The 20,414-nt window shown below is 48.1% G+C and overlaps 1 pseudogene; it reads left to right on the top strand.

The window, feature by feature from the left end:
• Positions 1 to 5,322: 5,322 nt before the first annotated feature.
• LOC122654908 lies at positions 5,323 to 18,796 on the top strand (annotated as a pseudogene).
• Positions 18,797 to 20,414: the final 1,618 nt, after the last annotated feature.

The raw sequence follows: 20,414 nt of genomic DNA on the forward strand, positions 1-20,414 counted from the left end.
AAGGTATCAAGGACCTAAACAAATAGACGCATGATTATTACTCTATAATTCTCAGCATCTCCAAACCAATGAAGAATTATAAATCTATGATTCTCAACATCTCAACAATCCCCTTTCTCACGTGTAGTTTTTGCATATCTGGTTCTACACATGGGACAAAAAATTTAAGGAATATAACAAAGGATCCTGACTCGAATATATATTATATTGGAGGATCATACAACCCAAAACCTTAAGCATTAAGTGGAGATAGCTCTTCTAAGTATATGCAGACACTAAGATTCTAAACAAATTGATGTGAATCTATAACTTTATAATTCCTAACATCTCAAAAGGCTAAAGCTTTATACATGAGCAAGGGGTCTTTAGGTTTATCTATTCACAAAGTTTTAACCCTATTTGATCTGTCATATGGCAAAATGTGTGGACCACAATGATTACAACAATCCTTTTCTTAGATCCAGATCTTTTACTGTCGAGCTGCCCGGTAAGACCGTGCTGCCTAGACACAATGAGGCGTGCAATGACCGCCTTAACCCCACTCGGGCAGGAGTGAGGCGGTCATTGCACACCTCGCCATGTCTGGACAGGTCGGCAGTAGAGGATCCAAATTGCCTTTTCTTTGCGGTGGTAAAGAAGAATTGAAGAAGAACCAAATTAGATATGAAAGAGATCATGATTCCTTGAGGTGAAGACCAGCCATATTGAGCATGCATATAAATCCATATAGAATGCTTATGTACTTCAATAATCGATGAGATCATATCCTAATCATAAACATTCTTTTCTTTTGGAATTTAAATATCTTAACCATTCAAACAACAAATTATAATTATGTTTATTCTCCAAACAAACTACTGTATGTTAGAGTTCAATGGCAAAACAAATCATTGAAAAACCATAAGATAATACATGGTTGGGATAAGTCCGATCTAATTAACCTCATTTACATAAGATAAGGTATAATTTAATGGGAAAGAGATCGCTACCTGGTCGCGTGCGGCACGCAGCCCCTACACCAAGACATAGGGTAATGCCAAATGGCCGTTGCACCTCCATGGAAATGTGGAAATTTTTGGGGCTGCGACGGTCACTTGCACGGCCCTGTGTCAAGGTGCAGGGGTCTCGCACAGTACGCGACTAGGTAGAGTTCTTTCTCCCTAATTTAATTTAGGGTGCAACTTTTTATCACCAAAATGGCCGGTGAACTAAGAAATTATAGCATTCTTTTAATTGCCTCTTGTTTTATTCTCTAAAGTGGGGTCACACACTGCACGTGACCAGGTAGTGTTCTTTCTCCCTAATTTAATTTAGGATGCAATTTTTTTTCACTAAAGTGGCCGGTGAACTAAGAAGTTATAGCATTCTTTTAATTGCCCCTTGTTAAGACAAAAAGTAAAAGGAGAACCATTCTATGCATGGAAGCGCATGAACCACGCGTGTGTGACAGCCAATGATAATGCGTGATGGCACATTGGGGAGCGAAAATTCTACCATTCATGTGTGGGCGAGGCCCTGCATCCCATGCAGGGAACTTTTTTCCAAAAGTAAAACTATAACTTCTTAATTTGTTATTTGGTTACAATAAAATGTTTCCCTTAATGTACTATCCTTGTAGAAAGAACAAGATAGGTTTCATTCCCACTCATGCATACATGGTTTCAAAGTGCAATTTAGATCCTTTACTGCCGAGCTGCCCGGCAGGACCGTGTTGCCCAGACACGGTGTTGCGCGTATTGTCTGCCTTACCCCTACCCAAATGCGTTATCCAAATGGGAGTAAGATGGTCATTGCGCGCAGCACCGTGTCTGGGCAGTACGGTCCTGCCGGGCAGCTCGGCAGTAGAGGTGAGGCTTCCAACTTCACACGTTAAGGGGATTCAAGAAAGTGATTGATCAACCAAGTGGTTGGGATAGGCTTCAATCAAGTCGTTCTATTGCAAAGGCTTTGGCCACCTCGCCACGACATGAAAATCACAGTATTTATGGTGATGATCATGACCACTCCATGCATGTAGAGATTTCATTTGCAACATTATATTGCTGTTGATCAATAACAAATATGCACCCTAACGAAATCAAAATTAAACTAGTCATATTCCTGAATATATTACATCATTTTAGGTAATCCATACAATTTTATTGGAATTCTTGTATGACATATTAATTTGTTCAATGGGAAAAGAACGTTACCTGATCGCGTGGTTCCTATGCCTAGACACAGATGGACATGAAGTGATCGCCCTGCTCTTATGGAGAGGTAGAAATCTCGATACCCCCTCCCCCCGGTCAATGCTTGCGTGTATGCTCCCACTACATAGGGGCCACATGACCAGATAGCATTCTCTTGCCCATTTTTTATTTGAAAAGTATTAATTTTTTCTTTTCATTGGAATAAGTACTAAAGAAGTGTAGGGGTGGGGATTTGGCTACCCTTAGTTGGAGGTTATTTGGAAGACTTTTTTGTTGAATATATATGGATGAAAAGAAATTTTGTTAGGCTGCGTAGCGCATTCTGACGTCTTCATGTGTGTCTCTCTCTTCTCCCTATTGTGAAATGATATATTTGTCCTCTTGTGGGTGGAGAGAGATAGACGTAGAGAGACATTAGAGTACGCTACATAGTGGAATATGGAACCCTCAAGAATTTTTATCCTCTCAAGTGTGGTGCACCACCCACTCCACCTCACTTGTGCAACTTTAAAAATCCAATGCACAAGTGAGGTGCACGGTCCAATGCACTTTAAAGGTGCACTTGGTGGTACACCGCACTTGAGAGGATGAAAATCTGAAACTCAGCCCGTCCTGCGTGAATTTTTATCTTCTCAAGTATGATGCATTGTCCAATGTACCTCACTTGTGTACTCTAGAGATCTGAACTTAACTGCTCTTGCATGTAAATAACCAAATCCATTACTACTATGGGTAGGAATTCATGACATCTTCTCATTAAATTTCTGTTGCTATTTGGAGTAAAAACCTCTCTAGTGCAATGCAGTTCAGGGTTGAGAGGTTGACACCTTGTAGGCGCGACATCTAACGGTCCGAAGTCAATTGAGTCAATTTTTTTTTTTTCATTCTTCTCGAGCTCGGTACTGTTGGATGCCACGCTTGCCAGGTGTTAAGCTCTCCCCGAACTGCACCGCACTGTACTTATAGGAAATCAGAGAAGATTTTACTGATTACTCATAAGAAATAGAGTAATGTTATACGTAGACTGTTCTCCTTATGTTCTTTGTTTATCCATGCCTCTATCTGAAATGTACGTGTGAGAGAAAGAGAGACTCATTGTTAGATCATATTTTGTGATTGAACTAGGTATAAATAAGGACCGAGTTTACCTCCATCCACGGTCCCATTCACCGAGAGGTAGGAGAGGATGGGAATGGATATCCAGAAGGTATTTTGGAACATATTAAAACCCTAGGAAGGGTTTGTGAACCCTTAGATGGTGGGTGAACCATCCTCGATGAGTGGAGGAAAACTTTCTCTACAACCCTGCATGTCAAGCATAATGTATAACATAATACAATTGGTAAAAGCCTCAACTGGTATTCATGTACCCATTTAACTAGTAAATTTTCAATCCAATACGAGTATATAATGTGGATCAGTTCAAAGTTAAACAAGAATACTGTAAATAAATCATCACCCGTTAGGGTGTTACCTGAACAGAGATGCGCACACAGTGGAAGAGGATCTCGTACGGGTTTGATTACAAGTTTCACGAACTCGAACAATCTCCTTTACGATTTTTGAATATCTTTTTAGGTTTCTCCATAAAAAAGAACTTCACACCACAAATCCTTGGGAAGCAATGAAATCTCAAAAGCATACAATTACTTTGAGAGTAGGGAGACAGAGACAAATCTTTGTTACTGAAATTATTGCCTTAGGGTTTAGAGGTCATCTATATATAACCAAAAACCCTAAGGCCCCTTTATAGACTCATACTAGGAATCAACAAAGAGTGGGGGCAGAGAGTCAGAGTGGGTGGCTTGGACTAGGCCTTGGGCCATGTCTGTTCTACAAATACCATAAACCTCTAACATGTAATAATACAGGTTTGTTTTTTTTTTTGGTAATGATGTAATAATACAGGTTAGTGGCTTGTTTCTAATTTTCACAATTTTGGAAACATTTTTAACCCATAAAATGGATTGGGGAGCCTTTTATAACATAGACCTGTCCAAATTAATGTCCATTAATTGCATACCAAGTGGCAAGTTGTGAACTTGCAAAGTTCAACTACCATTGTGAATGTTATCTAAATGACCTGTAGTTAAACTGCAGCATTCGCATCAAGTCTCAATAAATGATTCAACTCCCGCAATTATTTTTTTTTTTTAGGTACATTACTCCCGAAATTTCTGCTACAAGGATAGTTAGTAGTAGTTGGTAATGACCGTTAGAAATATTGCCTGCTCCATTAATGGCAGGTATAAAAGACTCGAAGTCCTTGAGCCTCTTCAAAATCTGTTCCATCAAGTTCCTTTTTTTGCCATAAAGTTGAAGATCATATTTGATTTGGGTTTGGTTTTGATGTTACACCTGCAATTATTTTAATTTTGAGAGAGAATTTCCAACCCTGCCAGTGTATGAAGGAATATACACGTGGCACTAATGGCTGTCTTAAAAAAGATATGATTTTTTTTTAGTGGAAAAGATAAGATAATATTACTAAGAAATAAAGTGATATACACAGTTTTTAGTTGGATTAAACGCACATACCCCTGTAATTCATCCAATATTCTTTGTACCCCTAAGCTTCTGATAAGTTCACGTACCACCCTGTTTTACCCCCCTAATGCCATTTAAGTCTACCCTAGGTATTAAATGCTAATAAATTATCAATCTACCTTTTTTTCTAATTTTTTCTAAATTTTGAAAAGACCTAATTGCCCTAACCTATTTGCTAAATTTTGAAAAGACCAAAATGCCCTCATCTTCCCCAAACATCATCTTAATATTACCACCACCACCACCATCATCGCCATCCACCATTAACACCACCACCATGACGCCCCACCTCCAGCACCACCTCCAACTCCTCCAATAAAGAACACCAAGACCAACTATAGCAAGCGCCCCTGCCCCTATTTTCGTGACAACAACGGTGAGCTCTCATTGCAAGCAGTAGCTTTTAGAATAGATCCAATCTTTCAATTGCAGCAATGGGAAGCACTGACAAAGGTACTCTCTCTCTCACCCCCAATCAGTTGTTTGATTGAGATCTGCAAAGCATAAACCTAACTTTCTTGGTCTTGGTCCATCTTAGAAACCCCAGTCGATTCATTCGCCGGCGAGGAAGCACTTGGAGAGCATGTGCCGGGAAACCAAATTTGTCGAAATTGGTTTCGTCAAGGAATCGGTGCTCTGGTGTGAGACGGTAATTGACAGAGACAATGACGGCTTGGAATTTAATGGCGAATTGACGGCAGACTTCGTCGTAGCCTTTGGAATCGGCTGTGAGGAGAGAGAATCCTCCGCCGTGGACGAAGATGATGACAGGGAGAGGAATAACGTCACCTTTGATGGTCTCGGTTGGGGTGAAGAGGCGAAACCTGAGATTTTGGTTTGCGTCGACGGTGACGTCAGAGGTTTTAACACCTCTTACGGGTTTGTTGTTGGCAGGGGCTTTGACTTCTAAGAACTTGAGCAAATGGCGGTTGATGGTGCCGTTAAGGCGACACACGGTGTCTGTAACTACGGAGAGGATGGTGAGGACGATCTTCGTCTTCCATGGTAGCACTAGTGACGCCATTGAACTGTTTATCGACGTTCTCTCTTTGTCTCTCAGTTGCAGAAAACACAGAGTGTGTGTGATGGTGAGTGGTTCATTATATTGTGTTGTGGTGGTGCTGGAGGTGGGGCTTGAGGATGGTGATGATGTTAATGGTGGGTGGTGGTGGCAGTATTGGGTATGTAAAAGAAATGGTGATTTGGGGAAGATGAGGGCATTTTGGTCTTTTCAAATTTTAGCAAATAGGTCAGGGCAATTAGGTTTTTTCAAATTTTAGAAAAGATAGAAGAAAGGGTAATTTGATCATTTTATAGCATTTAACACCTGGTGTGGACTTAAATGGCTTTAGGGAGGTAAAGTAGGGGTGGTACATGGACTTATCAGAACCTTAGGGGAGTACAAGGAATATTGGGTGCATTTTAGGGGAGGTACGCATATTTAATCTTTTTTAGTTTGAGTATATTTAGCTAGGTTACTAGCTAGGGCTATACAAAAACTGTTTCCTTCCTTGTCAAAATATATATCTAGATAGTTGTTAGAAATATAGAATAAATCTTTAATAAGTTCCCATAGCCATGGGGAAGTAGTTGGACATGGAAGAACCTCGGTGATCATAGGATTAGAGCGCCATATTTCTTTGGAAAAATATCATCACCCTCCCTTCTAAGTTTGCCTAATATCAATCCAGTACCCAAGTTTTGAAAAATATCGCCCCCCTCCCTTACTTTTTAAAGATTATATCAACCGCATCCTAACTGTTAAAAGATGCCATTAAATGATGACATGGCGTGTCCAATTTTTATAAAACCCAGATTACCCTTAACCTAATTTAATTCCATTTTTACCCTCATCAACCCTAAAACCCATTTTACCCTTCATCGTTTTTCACCCCCAAATCAAAACCCCTTTTTAATCTTTTGTCTCCAAATCAAAACCCCTTTTTAGTTTCTGTATCTTCTTCTTCGTCACACCTGCAACATCAAAACGAGGAACATCACCGCCGATCCTCTTCTTCTTCGTCTTCTTCCGCCAGCGCCACCTTCATAGCAGCAGGGCCAGCACCACTACCATCTTTGCACCACCTTCTGTGTCACTTGGTCTTGTTGCGTGTGAAAACCTCCGGTACTTGGTTCGCCCGCGGATGAGCCTGCAAAAACCAAGCAATGAGCACAAGAGGGCCGGTGTGGCTCCGGCCTAGGACTCTCCGATGCTCAAGTCAGGTCTCCAATGCAACAGCGTAACTGCTTAGTAAAAAAGCCCGCCTAGGAATAGTGCTCCATACCTGGATATTTATAGAGTGAGGAGGAGATGAGACGGTTGGAAGAGTCCTAGTATGGTAGGAGTCCTTCTTTTGGAAGGTTCTCTCGCGTAGAGCGGAGTGGAGAGTTATTTTTGGGGTCGGACTCTTATTAAGGTAAGAGTCCATGTAGAGTACGATTCCGTGTTGGCTGGGATCGTGGCTCGATCCCTATCCCGTGATTCTCGGAATGTGCTGACGTGGACCGGAGATCCCCGGTGGGGTGCTATGGGAGCTTCAATGGAGGAGGGCTCGGCCTTGGAGGTCGGCCCAGGGGGTCGGCAGAGGAGGTCGGCGAGGGAGGTCGGCCCGAGAGGTTGGTCTCGGCCATGAGCTCTGCTAGGAGTCTATGGCTGACCTGTATGAGCTCGGCCTCAGCCACCGGCTAGCTCGCTCAAATCTGGCTTTGTCAGGTGACTCATCGGAGATGGGGTCGGCCCAACTCGGTTCTCAGACTGAGGTTGGGTCGGCCACATGGCAGCCTCCGATAGGTGGGGTGTTTTATGCCTCATCACAGGCCCCCCCACTCATCAGGGGTCGGCTCGGCGCTGATGAGTGAAGTTTCCTGGTCGCTTATCTGGAAGATTCTTGCGGTTGAGCCGAGCTTATTTTTTGCTGCGGATTTGACGTTGCACGATCTGACGGTTGGGTGTCAGTGCCATGTCAGCAGAGTCATTATGGAAGGCTCGGGAATTCGAAACGTCCTTTGATCTGGGCCATTGAATCATGCTGAGCTCTGGTCGGCCGTTGGATCAGTAAAACCCAAGGATCATAAATAGGCGACTCCTAACTATTCATTCCTCACTGCTCTAAGTTATTGACTTCTCGGCAAGCTTGGATTCTTCAGCTCGGTAGCGCTCGGTGTTTACTTGTTCGTGATCAGCTCGGCCCTTGCTTCGTTCGCGCTCAGCTCTTCTTCAACCAGTAAGTCTTCTCCGCCCAGTATGTCAGTTGGTAGTAGTCCCATGGGCGAGCTGTTCGCCAGGGCGGCAGAGGGCGCAAGTCCGAGCCGAGAGCTCCCCGCTCGTTCTCCCACCATAGACCTGTTGGGCTCGACCTCAGATGAGCCCGATGTCGTGGAGCTTCGTTAGGCCGAGGTGGCCGAGCCTCCGTTACTCCTGGAGTTTGACCACGCTGCCCAATCCATAGCCGCAGACCGAGCCGAGAACTCTGGGTCGTCCTCATCCGATGAGGAATCAAGTGAGGGAGATTCGTCCGAGGTGGGGGTTGGCTCGGTCAGCTCGTCTGCTGACGCCCCTGAGCCCGAGGAAGGCAATGTCGGCACCGTTCCGAGCACGATCACGGAGGCCGACCTCGACTATCTGAGGATGACCTATGCCATCCCCGAGGACATTTAGCTCCGAGTTCCTAACACCGGGGAGATGGCCTGCTTTATCAGGCCCGGCGAGGTGGCTTTGTACGAGACACCCTTCAAGTATGCGTTCAGGCTCCCCGTTCTCAGCCTGGTGGACCAGATCTTGGATCACTTCCACCTGTCTCCTGGTCAGCTGGTGCCGAACTCTTGGCTGGCCGTGTACGGCTTCTATGCTTTGTTCTGCGAAATGGGCCGAGGTGCGAGCGTGTCACTTTTTTCTCGGCTCTTCTTCTTAAAGAAGTCTCCCGAGAAGGGGTGGTACTACTTCTGCCGTCGATCGGGGAAGAGTGCAGCTCTGGGCAGCCACAAATTTTTGGTCGGCACGCCGACCTTCAACAAGTATTGGAAGCCTCGTTTTTTCTTCGCTTCCATTCCCAACAGCCCTCTCCGAACCGAGTGGAAGGAGATGAACCTGAACTACGTCAATAGGGTACTACCCCTGACCGAGAACGAGATGACATCGCTGGACCTGATCCTTCAGCGTCCGCCCTTCGATGTCCTCCAGCTTCAGGATGAGGGGTTTCTTCAGAGGTGGCATATGACCCCTGGTAGGAGCCCGAGCCGAGCCCGTCTCCGTTGTCCGAGATGACCCCTTTACTTGATTTTCTTTTTCTTTTCTGACTTATTTTTGACATTCTCGGTTTCTCTTGCAGTGGTCGGTCACATTCCCCCTATGGATACAGCTCGGCTAAGGGCCGAGACCATTGCGGATCGAAAGAAGAAAAATGCAGAGAAGAAGCCCCGGGGCTAGTCCCCCAAGGGCAAGGCCGTGATGTCGGGGCCATCGGATGCTGTGGTCGGCCTTGAGGCCGAGAAGAATACGGGCCCAGCCGGGTCTCCGAGGAAGGGGAAAGGCCGAAAAGGCGAGAAGAGCCCGCTGAGAGACGCCAAGCGTCAGAAGCTCTTGATTAATCTGACGAGTGGTGGTCTTCCGCCCGTGGCTTCGCCCGCCAACATCTCTCGATATGTCCTGGGGAGGGCCTCGGCCAACAACGTTCCCGTGAGGCCGACCTGGCGCCTCTTCCCCGGGGACTCGGCTTTGATGTCGGCCGGTCAAGCCAAAGAATGGCTAGATGCAGGTCGGCTTCCATCCGACAAGGAGAAGCTCGAGGCGTTGTCTGACCCTGAGCTCCTCTCCACTCTATTTCAGGATTTCAACATGGTAAGTTTCCTTGTCGGCTTTTTTGATTAGATACGATCTGTGTAGTCTGTCTTGATTTTTGTGCTCATGCTTTTTTGTAGGGCTTTGCCAAGGCAGTGGAGACTATGCTCCGCTTTGAGCGGCTCCTGACCGAGAACTATTCCTTGGACGTCCAATGCAAGAAGGCTTATCAGGATGCCCAGGATGCCGTTCAGAGGCGTCGGGAGACTCAAGAGAAGCTCACTGCTGCTGAGGCCGAAGTGGAGAGCTCTCAGGCCGAGGTTATCAGGCAGAGAGAGAAGGTCCGGGCTCTGCGGGCTCAGCTTGTCGAGGTGAAGGAGAGGGCCAAGGAAGATCTGGCCACGGCTCGGAGCAAGGCAGTCAGCGACTATCTCCAATCGGAGGAGTACGCTGATGTCTGCCATGAGATCAGGAAGCCTCCCTACGCTGAAGGTTTTGAGGCAGGCCGAGCTGAGCTTTTGGCCGAGATCAAGGCGGCGTACCCTGATCTCAATCTCTCCCGTTTTGATGATGATGCGACTACCTTTGCAGGGGAGATGGGAGATGAGGAGGGAGCCGAGGTCACCCAGGCTCTGCCCCTTGAGGCACCTGCTCCGGCCGACGTCTTCCCTCTGGGAGCTGGACCACAAGACCCTGCTGCCGAGCCTATTGCTGTGGACACTTCCGAGGTCGCCTCTAAGTCCCCCGCCGAGGAGACTGAGATGTAAATTTTTAAAATTTTTTTTTTTTTTTTTGGGGGGCCAAACTGCCCCGTTTTGTAACCGTGCCGATCAATCGGCTTATAATGAATGAAACAACTTATTTTTGCCATAATTTGTCTAAGTATTTTAACTCGGCGCCCTTAGCCTTCTTTTCCTTGTGTATTCTGTTTTATTTGTGGCCAAACTGCCGAGTCGTTTCGCTAGCCGAGCTTAGGAACTCATCTCCTTTAAACCCACGCCTCATGTGGTCGGCGGTTTTCGGTCATGCCCTGTCCGAGGTCAATGTGATCCTCGCCTTGGTTGGTTAGTTCGGCGTTCCCTTCGGTCCGATTGGAGACGCTATCATATAAGCGGACTTGTGGCCGAGTATCCTTCCTGGCCGAGCCTAATGCCTTAGCTTAGTTTTGTACTTGGTTAGGCTCGGCCAAATAGGGATGTCTGCTCTTGAGAGGTCGGCCAGGTCTATGAGGACCGGTCTTACGACTTTGCTGCCGACCTATGAGGGTCGGTCTTTGAGGTCGGCCTGGTCTATGAGGACCGGTCTTACGACCTGGCTGCCGGCCTACGAGGGTCAGCCTTTGAGGTAGACCAGGTCTATGAGGACCGGTCTTACGACTTGGCTGCCGACCTATGAGGGTCGGTCTTTGAGGTCGGCCTGGTCTATGAGGACCGGTCTTACGACTTTGACTTGGGAGCTTGCAAATACGTTAAGTGGTGGAGAAAGACTTTATTGAATCAAATGTCGGAACTGAAGCCGAATACACGCATGCTCAATTATTGAAAAAACTTCTTCAAATTTTCCGAGTTCCACGGTCTTGGTACCTTCTCGCCCCCCGGAGTCTGCAAGCGATACGTGCCAGGGTGAATTTGCTTGGAGACTATGTACGGGCCTTCCCAATTTGGTGCTAATTTTCCTTGTTGCCTCGGCTGGGATGCACTGAGTTTTCTGAGAACAAGGTCCCCTTGACGGAAGTGCCGCTCTTTGACTCTTGAGTCATAGTACTTTGCCGTCTTCTGTTGGTACGCCGCGTTTCGGAGTAGGGCTTTTTCTCGGACTTCATCGAGGAAGTCAAGGTTGGCTCTCAGCCCATCTTCATAGGTCTTCTCATCGAAGTTGAGCACTCGGTACGATGAAGCCATAACTTCAACCGGGGCGAGGGCTTCTGTCCCATAAGCGAGGCGAAAAGGACTCTCCCCGGTTGGAGTTCTTACAGTCGTCCGATATGCCCATAGGACGCTGGGGAGTTCTTCCACCCATCTCCCCTTGGCCTCATCTAACCTTCTCTTAATGCCGGCGAGTAATGTTCGGTTGGACACTTCTACTTGTCCATTTGCTTGTGGGTGAGCTACCGAGATGGGTCAGAAGTCAATGTAGAAGTGCTCGCAGAACTCTCGGAAGGCCGGGTTATTGAATTTGCGTGCCATTATCAGTGATGAGAACTTTCGATAGTCCGAACCGGTAGATGACCCTATCTCGGAAAAATTTCTCCATGTTCTTCTCAGTGATGGTGGCAAGGGGCTCGGCCTCGACCCACTTGGTGAAGTAATCGATCGCTACTACTACGTACTTTCTGTTTCCCGATGTCGGGGTGAAATCTCCGAGAATGTTCATTCCCCACATAGCGAATGGGATTGGGCTTAGCATTGGGGTTAACTTTGTTGCTGGTCGGCTTGGGATTGGCGCGAATAGCTGGCACTTCTCACACGTCTTTACGTATCTCATGGCCTCTTCTTGTATTCTTGGCCAATAGAATCCTTACCGAAGTATCTTGTATGCAAGAGCTCGGCCACCCATGTGACTCCCGCATATTCCCTCATGCACCTCGGCTAATGCATACTCGGCCCCCTTCGGTCCCAGGCATCGGAGAAGAGGGGCCGAGATTGCTCTTTTGTAGAGCACTCCGTCTATCATCGAGTACTTGGAAGCTCGGATCTTGACCTTCCTTGCTTCGTCTCGGTTCCCCGGGAGCAGGTCATTCTCCAAGTAGTTGACGATGGGGTCCAACCTGGTCGGCCCATCCTCTTCAATGTGCTTTACGCTTTCTTCTTGTAGGGAGGGCTTCTCCAATATTTCTATGTATACTGATCGGCTTAGATATTGGAGGTCGGCCTCGGCCAACCTGGATAAGGAGTCAGCCGCGGCATTCTCTTTTCTCGGTATTCGAGTCATCTCAAAGTGCTCGAGCTCGGAAATCAGATCTCGGGCTCGGCCCAAGTACGCTATCATCCTTTCGTCTTTCTCCTCATAGTCTCCGTTGACCTAGTTGACCACAAGTTGGGAGTCTCCTCGCACCTTCAACCGCTTTATGCCCATAGCTTTGCTGACTCGAAGTCCAGCTAGAAGGGCTTTGTACTCAACCTCGTTGTTCGAGGCGGGAAACTTGAACCTTAGGGCATATTGGATCAGAAACCTTTCGGGGCTTACAAGTATTAGGCCGGCCCCGCTTCCTCCGAAGTTGCTTGAGCCGTCGACATTCATGGTCCAAATAGGGTCGGTCGTAGCCCCGACCTCTTCGACGATGAAGTCTGCAAGGGCTTGTCCTTTTATCATCGTCCTCGGTCGATAGCTTATATCGTATTCACTTAGCTCAACCGCCCAGGTAATCAGCCGTCCTGAAACGTCAGGTTTGTGCAATATCTTCTTGAGTGGTTGGTCGGTCAGTACCGCAATCGGATGAGCTTGGAAGTACGGCCTTAGTTTCCTTGCAGCCGTGACCAGAGCGAATGCTACTTTCTCGAACCCGGAGTACCTTGTCTCGGCATCGATAAGAACGTGGCTAATATAGTATATCGGCCTTTGGGTTCGACTCTCTTCCCTGATCAACACCGCACTGACCGCTACGGGAGTAACGGCTAAGTAGACTTGAAGCTCCTCTTTTGGTTCGGGTCGGCTGAGAAGAGGCGGGTTCTCCAAATATTTCTTTAGCTCTTCAAAAGCTTCCTGACATTCGTCCGACCAAATGAAGTCCTTTGGGTTCCGGATGTTCTTTAGGGCTTTAAAGAACGGTAGGCATTTGTCGCCCGATCTCGACATGAATCGTGCCAGCACCGCCACACGTCCATTTAGCCTTTGTACTTCTCGAATCGTTCTTGGGGGGCTCATGTCTTGGATGGCTCTGATTTTTTCCGGATTGGCTTCGATGCCTCTGACAGAGACCATGAAGCCGAGGAACTTTCCCGAGGTCACACCGAATGCACACTTGGCGGGATTCAGCTTCATCTGGTTCTTCCTCAATACGCCAAAGGCTTCTTCCAGGTCGGCCAAGTGGTGTTCGGCCTTCAAACTTTTCACCAACATGTCGTCCACGTAGACTTCCATGTTCTTTCCGATCTGCCCGCGGAATATATAGTTCACGAGGCGCTGGTATGTCGCTCCGGCGTTCCTCAATCTGAACGGCATGACCTTGTAGCAGAAATTTTCTTGGTCAGTTCGGAATGCCGTGTACGACTCGTCCTCCTCATACATCATGATTTGGTTGTAGCCGGAGTACGCGTCCATGAAACTCAGCATCTCGTGACCTGCCGTGGCGTCGATCAAGAGGTCGATCCGAGGTAGTGGATACTCATCTTTTGGGCAAGCCTTGTTGAGATCGGTGTAGTCGAGACACATTCTCCACTTTCCGTTCGGTTTAGGGACCATGACAACGTTAGCCAACCAGGTCGAAAATTTTTCTTCTCGGATGAATCCTGATCGGCGAAGCTTCTCCACCTCTTCTTTGATTGCAATTTGTCAATCAAGTGCGTAGTTCCTTCTCTTCTGCCGGATTGGTTTTCGATCCGGATCTACATGGAGTTGGTGCTCAACTATATGCCTGGGTATGACCGACATGTCAGCGGCCGACCAGGCGAAGACATCGGCGTTCGCTTTTAAGAAAACTCCGAGCCGATTCCTTTGATCTTCATTTAGCAGTGATCCGAGCTGGACCACCTTGGCCGGGTCATCTTCGCTGAGATGAAGTGGGGTCAGGTCTTCCACGGGTCGTCCTCTTCTCTCGATAAGCTCATCCCGCTGATCCTCGGGGAGATGCTCAACGCACATGGCCATTCCTCGAACATTACCCTTATTTTGCTTGACGAAAGTAGCGTAGCACTCTCGTGCCTTCTTCTGGTCGCCTCGGACCTCGCCGACACCGTTCTCGGTGGGGAACTTCATCTTCAAGTGTGTCGGGGAGATGATGGCTTGGAGGGCGATCAATGAAGGACGGCCGAGTATAGCGTTGAAAGCCACTACTGACCGTACCACCATGAATTTGACTTGGATCGTCACCTGGCATGGAGCTTGCCCAATTGTGACCAGTAGGTCGATTGAGCCTTTGATGGTCGCGGCCGCTCCGGAAAACCCGTGAAGCGAGGTGCCTTCTGGCTTGAGTGCTTCATCGTCGAAGCCAAATTGTCGGTACGCTTCTAGTGACATAAGGTCTACGGATGCGCCGGTATCGACCAATACACGGTGGACGGGTCTGTTCGCAATTTCTACCTGCACCACTAAAGCATCATCATGAGGTAAACTTATACCTTCGAGGTCGGCTTCGGTGAAGGAGATCGTCACCGCCGGCTTGAGTTTCTTGGCGGTCATCTCGGCCACTCCGACAAAGCGCGCGTTTGCCTTAGCCTTTCGAGTAGTCTCTTGCCCGGGCCCTCCGAGGATAGTGTATATGGGGGCTCCCTTGTCATTGCTCGGCCTGGATCCGTCCTCCTTCTTCTCGGCTCGGACCTTGTCATCGTTTCGTTCAACTCGCCTGTTTTCGGCCCTAGGCTCGTCGCTTCTTTGATCTCGGTCATCAGGCCGCCGACCTCCACGATCTTCTCGGCCTCCTTTGACATATCGCTTCAAGTGGCCCGCTTTTATCAGCTCTTCGATTTCTCTTTTCAGCTGATAACAATCTTCGGTGTCGTGACCGGTGTCCTTGTGGAACTGGCAATATTTGTTGGGATTCCGAGATGACCCCGCTTGCATCGGTCGGGGTCGGCGGATGTACCCCCCATCTTGTATTTGCATCAAGATCTCCTTGCGAGAGGCATTCAATGGCGTGTAGTCGGGACTCCGAGCTCGATCCGACCTGTCAGCTCAGCGATCCGTCCTTGGCCTTTTGTCTTCCCTTTGGTCGCCTGTTGTCGGCCTTTTCTTGTCGGTACGGCCTTCGTTGCCCTTCCGGGCTTGGAGGACCTCGGCCATATTTGCGAACTCGTTGTACCTCTCCAAGAGTTTGGCCAGGTTTCTTGTCGGCTTCCGGGCCAAGTCCTTGATAAGGTCCATGTCGGCCAATCCGTTGCTCATAGCCGTATGGGCCGTGGCCTCATCCAAATCCTTGATGTCTAAGGATTCCTTGTTGAAACGGGAGATGAATGCTCGGATCGACTCATCGGGCCTTTGCTTCACGCTGAGGAGGTTGACCGTTGTCTTCTTGTGTTTCATACTACTTTGGAAGCGTGTGACAAAGGCTCGGCAGAGTTGAGTGAAGTTTTTTATGGAGTTCGGCGGCAACCAGGAGAACCATGAGGTCGCCGCGCCCTTAAGGGATGCGGGGAAGGCTCGGCAGGAGACGATCTCGGTTCCCCCGTACATGGTCATCATCGCATTGAAGTAGTTGATGTGATCTGTCGGGTCGGTCGTCCCGTCATATCGGTCGAACGGGGGAGGTTTGAACCTGTTTGGTAGCGGCGCGGTCATGATCTCAGGAGGATATGGGTGACGCCTGACCAAAGAGTAGGCGTCCGGGGTCGCTTGTTTCTTCAACCCCTCCACTTGCTCGGCCACGTCTCGTAGCCGCCTCTCCAGCTCGATTTCAGGTGCTCGGCCAACTGGCTCCTCGGCCCGTGGTAGGTACGGTCGGCCATCCCGTTGTGGTCGGCCATTCTGGTCAGCTCGGTCCACACCATCCTTCCTTGTTCTTTTTTCCTCCTGGAAGTTGGACCCACGGGGGCTCCCCTGTTGTTCTTGGATAGGCGAGCTTTGATGCCGGGGAGTATGACGAGAACCTTCTCCTTGTCTCGGCGCGCGCCTTTCAACCGGCTCTTTCCCTTGTTCTCGGACTCTCCTCGGCTGTTCGTCCTCTTCGAGCCGTCCAGAAAATACCGACCTCCTCGCTACTGAGCCGGCTGGTTCTATTTCCTGCCCTGTTCGTGGGCTTTGGCGATGCTCTTGTTCATCCCGCCGAGCGCCTCTGCTAGGGCGCGGAGGTGGAGTCTTCTGACGAGATGGGTGCAAGGACGCGGCCCGACTCGGTTCGGCTCTACGCCGGCCACCATTTTGCTGCAAGTTTCTCTCTGCGCGCACCGGAGCTGGCGGGGGCGCGGCCTGCGGCTGGCCCATTAGCCCGCCTCGGGCCATCTGGTTCATGAAGGTGCGCAGCATCTCGTTGGTGTGGAGCATCTGCAGCTGCAAATCCATGACCTGTCGATTATTTGCCGGGGCTTCGGGGTCCAAACTCTCCTGCAAGGGTGGCGGTGCTGGTAGGCCAGTCCCGTCCAAGCTTGGCTCGGCCTGTACCCGGCTAGCCGCGGCCGTGGTTAGCGCACCTCCCTCATTTCCACTCTCTGGTGGGGGAATGGTGCCCGTGATGGGCTGCGCACCCCCTGCTCTAGGGGGTCTTCTATTTATCCCCTGCCGAGAGGCTTCGGGGGGCGGTGATCTCCTCGTCTGCACAACGGGTTGCGGCTCTTCTGTGCGGGAAGTCGAGCCATGCTGCCCTGACCTCGTGTGCACCATTGTTATTGCTCTTGGAATTGGTAGAAACGACGATGCTTGCTGATGTCGTTCCCACAGACGGCGCCAAATGAGCCTGCAAAAACCAAGCAATGAGCCTGCAAAAACCAAGCAATGAGCACAAGAGGGCCGGTGTGGCTCCGGCCTAGGACTCTCCGATGCTCAAGTCAGGTCTCCAATGCAACAGCGTAACTGCTTAGTAAAAAAGCCCGCCTAGGAATAGTGCTCCATACCTGGATATTTATAGAGTGAGGAGGTGATGAGACGGTTGGAAGAGTCCTAGTATGGTAGGAGTCCTTCTTTCGGAAGGTTCTCTCGCGTAGAGCGGAGTGGAGAGTTATTTTTGGGGTCGGACTCTTATTAAGGTAAGAGTCCATGTAGAGTGCGATTCCGTGTTGGCTGGGATCGTGGCTCGATCCCTATCCCGTGATTCTCGGGATGTGCTGACGTGGACCGGAGATCCCCGGTGGGGTGCTATGGGAGCTTCAATGGAGGAGGGCTCGGCCTTGGAGGTCGGCCCAGGGGGTCGGCAGAGGAGGGCTCGGCCTCGGAGGTCGGCCCAGGGGGTCGGCAGAGGAGGTCGGCGAGGGAGGTCGGCCCGAGAGGTTGGTCTCGGCCATGAGCTCTGCTAGGAGTCTATGGCTGACCTGTATGAGCTCGGCCTCAGCCACCGGCTAGCTCGCTCAAATCTGGCTTTGTCAGGTGACTCATCGGAGATGGGGTCGGCCCAATCTCCTGCTCGGCCCAACTCGGTTCTCGGACTGAGGTCGGGTCGGCCACGTGGCAGCCTCCGATAGGTGGGGTGTTTTATGCCTCATCAGGTCTGATTCCCATATCAGACAAATCAATGGAGGCTTGGCCATCCAACTGGTCCTTGACCAAACTTCAGGTTTAAGTCTCTGTGACTACTCTTTCTACGTATATATTGGAATTTGGAGATTTGATTCATTTAAATTTGGTAAATTTTCAGGTTGTGGATTTGTCTCCAAGAATCAATACTTGTTTGGGCGTGTCAGCATGAAGATCAAACTCATTCCTGGTGACTCTGTCGGCACTGTCACTGCCTTCTAAGTACGCAATTCTGCATTTTCAAGTTCCTTGGTTTCCAAATGCTGTTCTTACCCTTTCCTTCTTTTCTTCTTATAGATGAATTCGAACACAGACACTATGCGAGACGAATTGGATTTCGAGTTCTTGGGGAATCGAAGTGGGCAGTCATACACAGCCCAAACCAATATGTATGCTCATGGGAAAGGTGATAGAGAACAGAGGATCAACCTCTGGTTCGACCCATCTGCAGATTTCCATACTTATTCCATTCTATGGAATCACCACCATGTCGTGTAAGTTAAATTTAAACACTTATCACAATACATATAAAAAAGGTATATAATTGGGGAAACAATGGTGGGTTTTTGGTTGCAGGTTCTATGTCGATGAAATACCCATCAGGGTTGACAAAAATAATGAGGCAAGTGGATTCTCTACCTCAAATTCCAACCCATGGGAGTGTACTCTACTTTGTGGGAAGCAAATAACTGGGCCACAAGGGGTGGGCTTGAGAAAATCGATTGGAGCAAACACCTTTCTATGCTTACTATAGGACTTCGACATTGAGGGTTGCCCTGTCCCAGGCCCTGCAACTTGTGCCCCCAACCCCATGAATTGGTGGGAGGGCCCTGCTTAGCAGCAACTTGATGCCATTTAAGCTAGAAGATACAGGTGGGTCCGCCTGAATCACATGACCTATGACTATTGTGCCGACAGATCCCGCTATTCCGTCGTCCCACCGGAATATGTTACAGGCATCTAATCGAATGTTCGATTAGTGATAACTCTTATATCTTTATCATGGGAGTTGGGAATAGTAAGAGAAGCCAAACACGATTATTGTAAAGAAGAATAAAGAGAGAAAATAAGCTTAGAATGGTGATTATTGTTTTTGTTGTGTTGTCTTGTGGTGGGGATCGATCATTCATGGCCAGAGTTTATTTTTGAGAGATATGTTGCAGCTTCCATTCTATTCTAGCTCTTCTAATAATGGCTGACGTTCTGTTGTATATTTAAATTCTGAGTCTCCGTATGGATCCAAAGTCAAAATAAATAATGAAGATGAAGAAGACCTCAAGTCTCAACTCTGAACTCTGAAGAAGAAGAAGAGAAGAGTTACCGCGGCCACGCAGACAATTCAACCCGTTCTCACAGTCTCATTGGCTGAGCGGCTCTGTTTCGTTATAGTTTCAGACTTAGATTCGTTCGGCCGGAAGAAATGGTTGTTGCACTGGAGCTGGTGCTATGTGGTAGTGGTGTTGGCGCTGGTGCTATGAAGGTGGTGCTGGCGGAAGAAGATGAAGAAGAAGAGGATCGGCGGTGGTGTTGCAGGGGCAGTGGTGTTCCTCGTTTTGATGTTGCAGGTGTGAGGAAGAAGAAGAAGATACAGAAACGGGTTTTGACTTTTGGGGACAAAAGGTTAAAAAGGGGTTTTGATTTGGGATGAAAAACGATGAAGGGTAAAAGGGGTTTTGGGATTGATGAGGGTAAAAATGGTATTAAATTAGAGTAAGGGTAATCTGGGGTTTTATAAAAATTGGACATATCACGTCATTAGTTAAAGGCATTTTTTAACGGTTAGGATACGGTTGATATAATCTTTAAAAGTAGGGGAGGGCAAAGATATTTTTCAAAACTTGGGTACTGGATTGATATTAGGCAAACTTAGAGGGAGGGGGATGATATTTTCTCTATTTCTTTTATCTTCAACCCCTGAGCAGCCGCATGATCCAAACCAAACTGAATGCTAACTAAGTCCGGTTCTAATGCAATGGAGGTGGTAACAAAACCTGCAGCCAAAAAAGTAATCCGTCCTCCTATCAAAAAGATGTAAGACCATCATGCTACTCTTAATCCAGGAATATGGTATCCTGCATAGATCAAAACAGGAAAATCTAGAATTGGCAAGTTGATACAAGGAGGGAGGAAAATAACATCCTCAGTAGTAGTCAATACATCATGGGACGGAATCCGAGGGGGGGATAAATTTAAATCAGATACCCATTGTTTAATTTGATTCAAGGCCCACAAGGGGTTGGGTTTGTCACCCTTAAAAATCACCCTGTTCCTAGTAGCCCAAATGAAATAACAAGTGATAATAAAAACAATGAAAAACCAACGCAAAGACTGTTTATCAAGCAAGCGGTTAAAAGCTATAGACAGACATAAATCAATTAGACTAGGCGAAACCAGAAGTTCGGTTCTTAATCTCAGAGGTCTTACCACCCAAATGTGTTTAACCCAATCACAAGATAAAAAAGGTGTCAGTAGGATTTAGCACAATTTCCACATAGGGCACATGAGGTGTCGATCTGAATCCATCTTGAAATAAAAGCCTTGATAGGGAGTCCTACATTTAGAAAAGCCTTGATAGGGAGTCC

The sequence above is a fragment of the Telopea speciosissima genome, chromosome 1 (assembly GCF_018873765.1).
Source record: "Telopea speciosissima isolate NSW1024214 ecotype Mountain lineage chromosome 1, Tspe_v1, whole genome shotgun sequence".
Classification (NCBI taxonomy): Eukaryota; Viridiplantae; Streptophyta; class Magnoliopsida; order Proteales; family Proteaceae; genus Telopea; species Telopea speciosissima.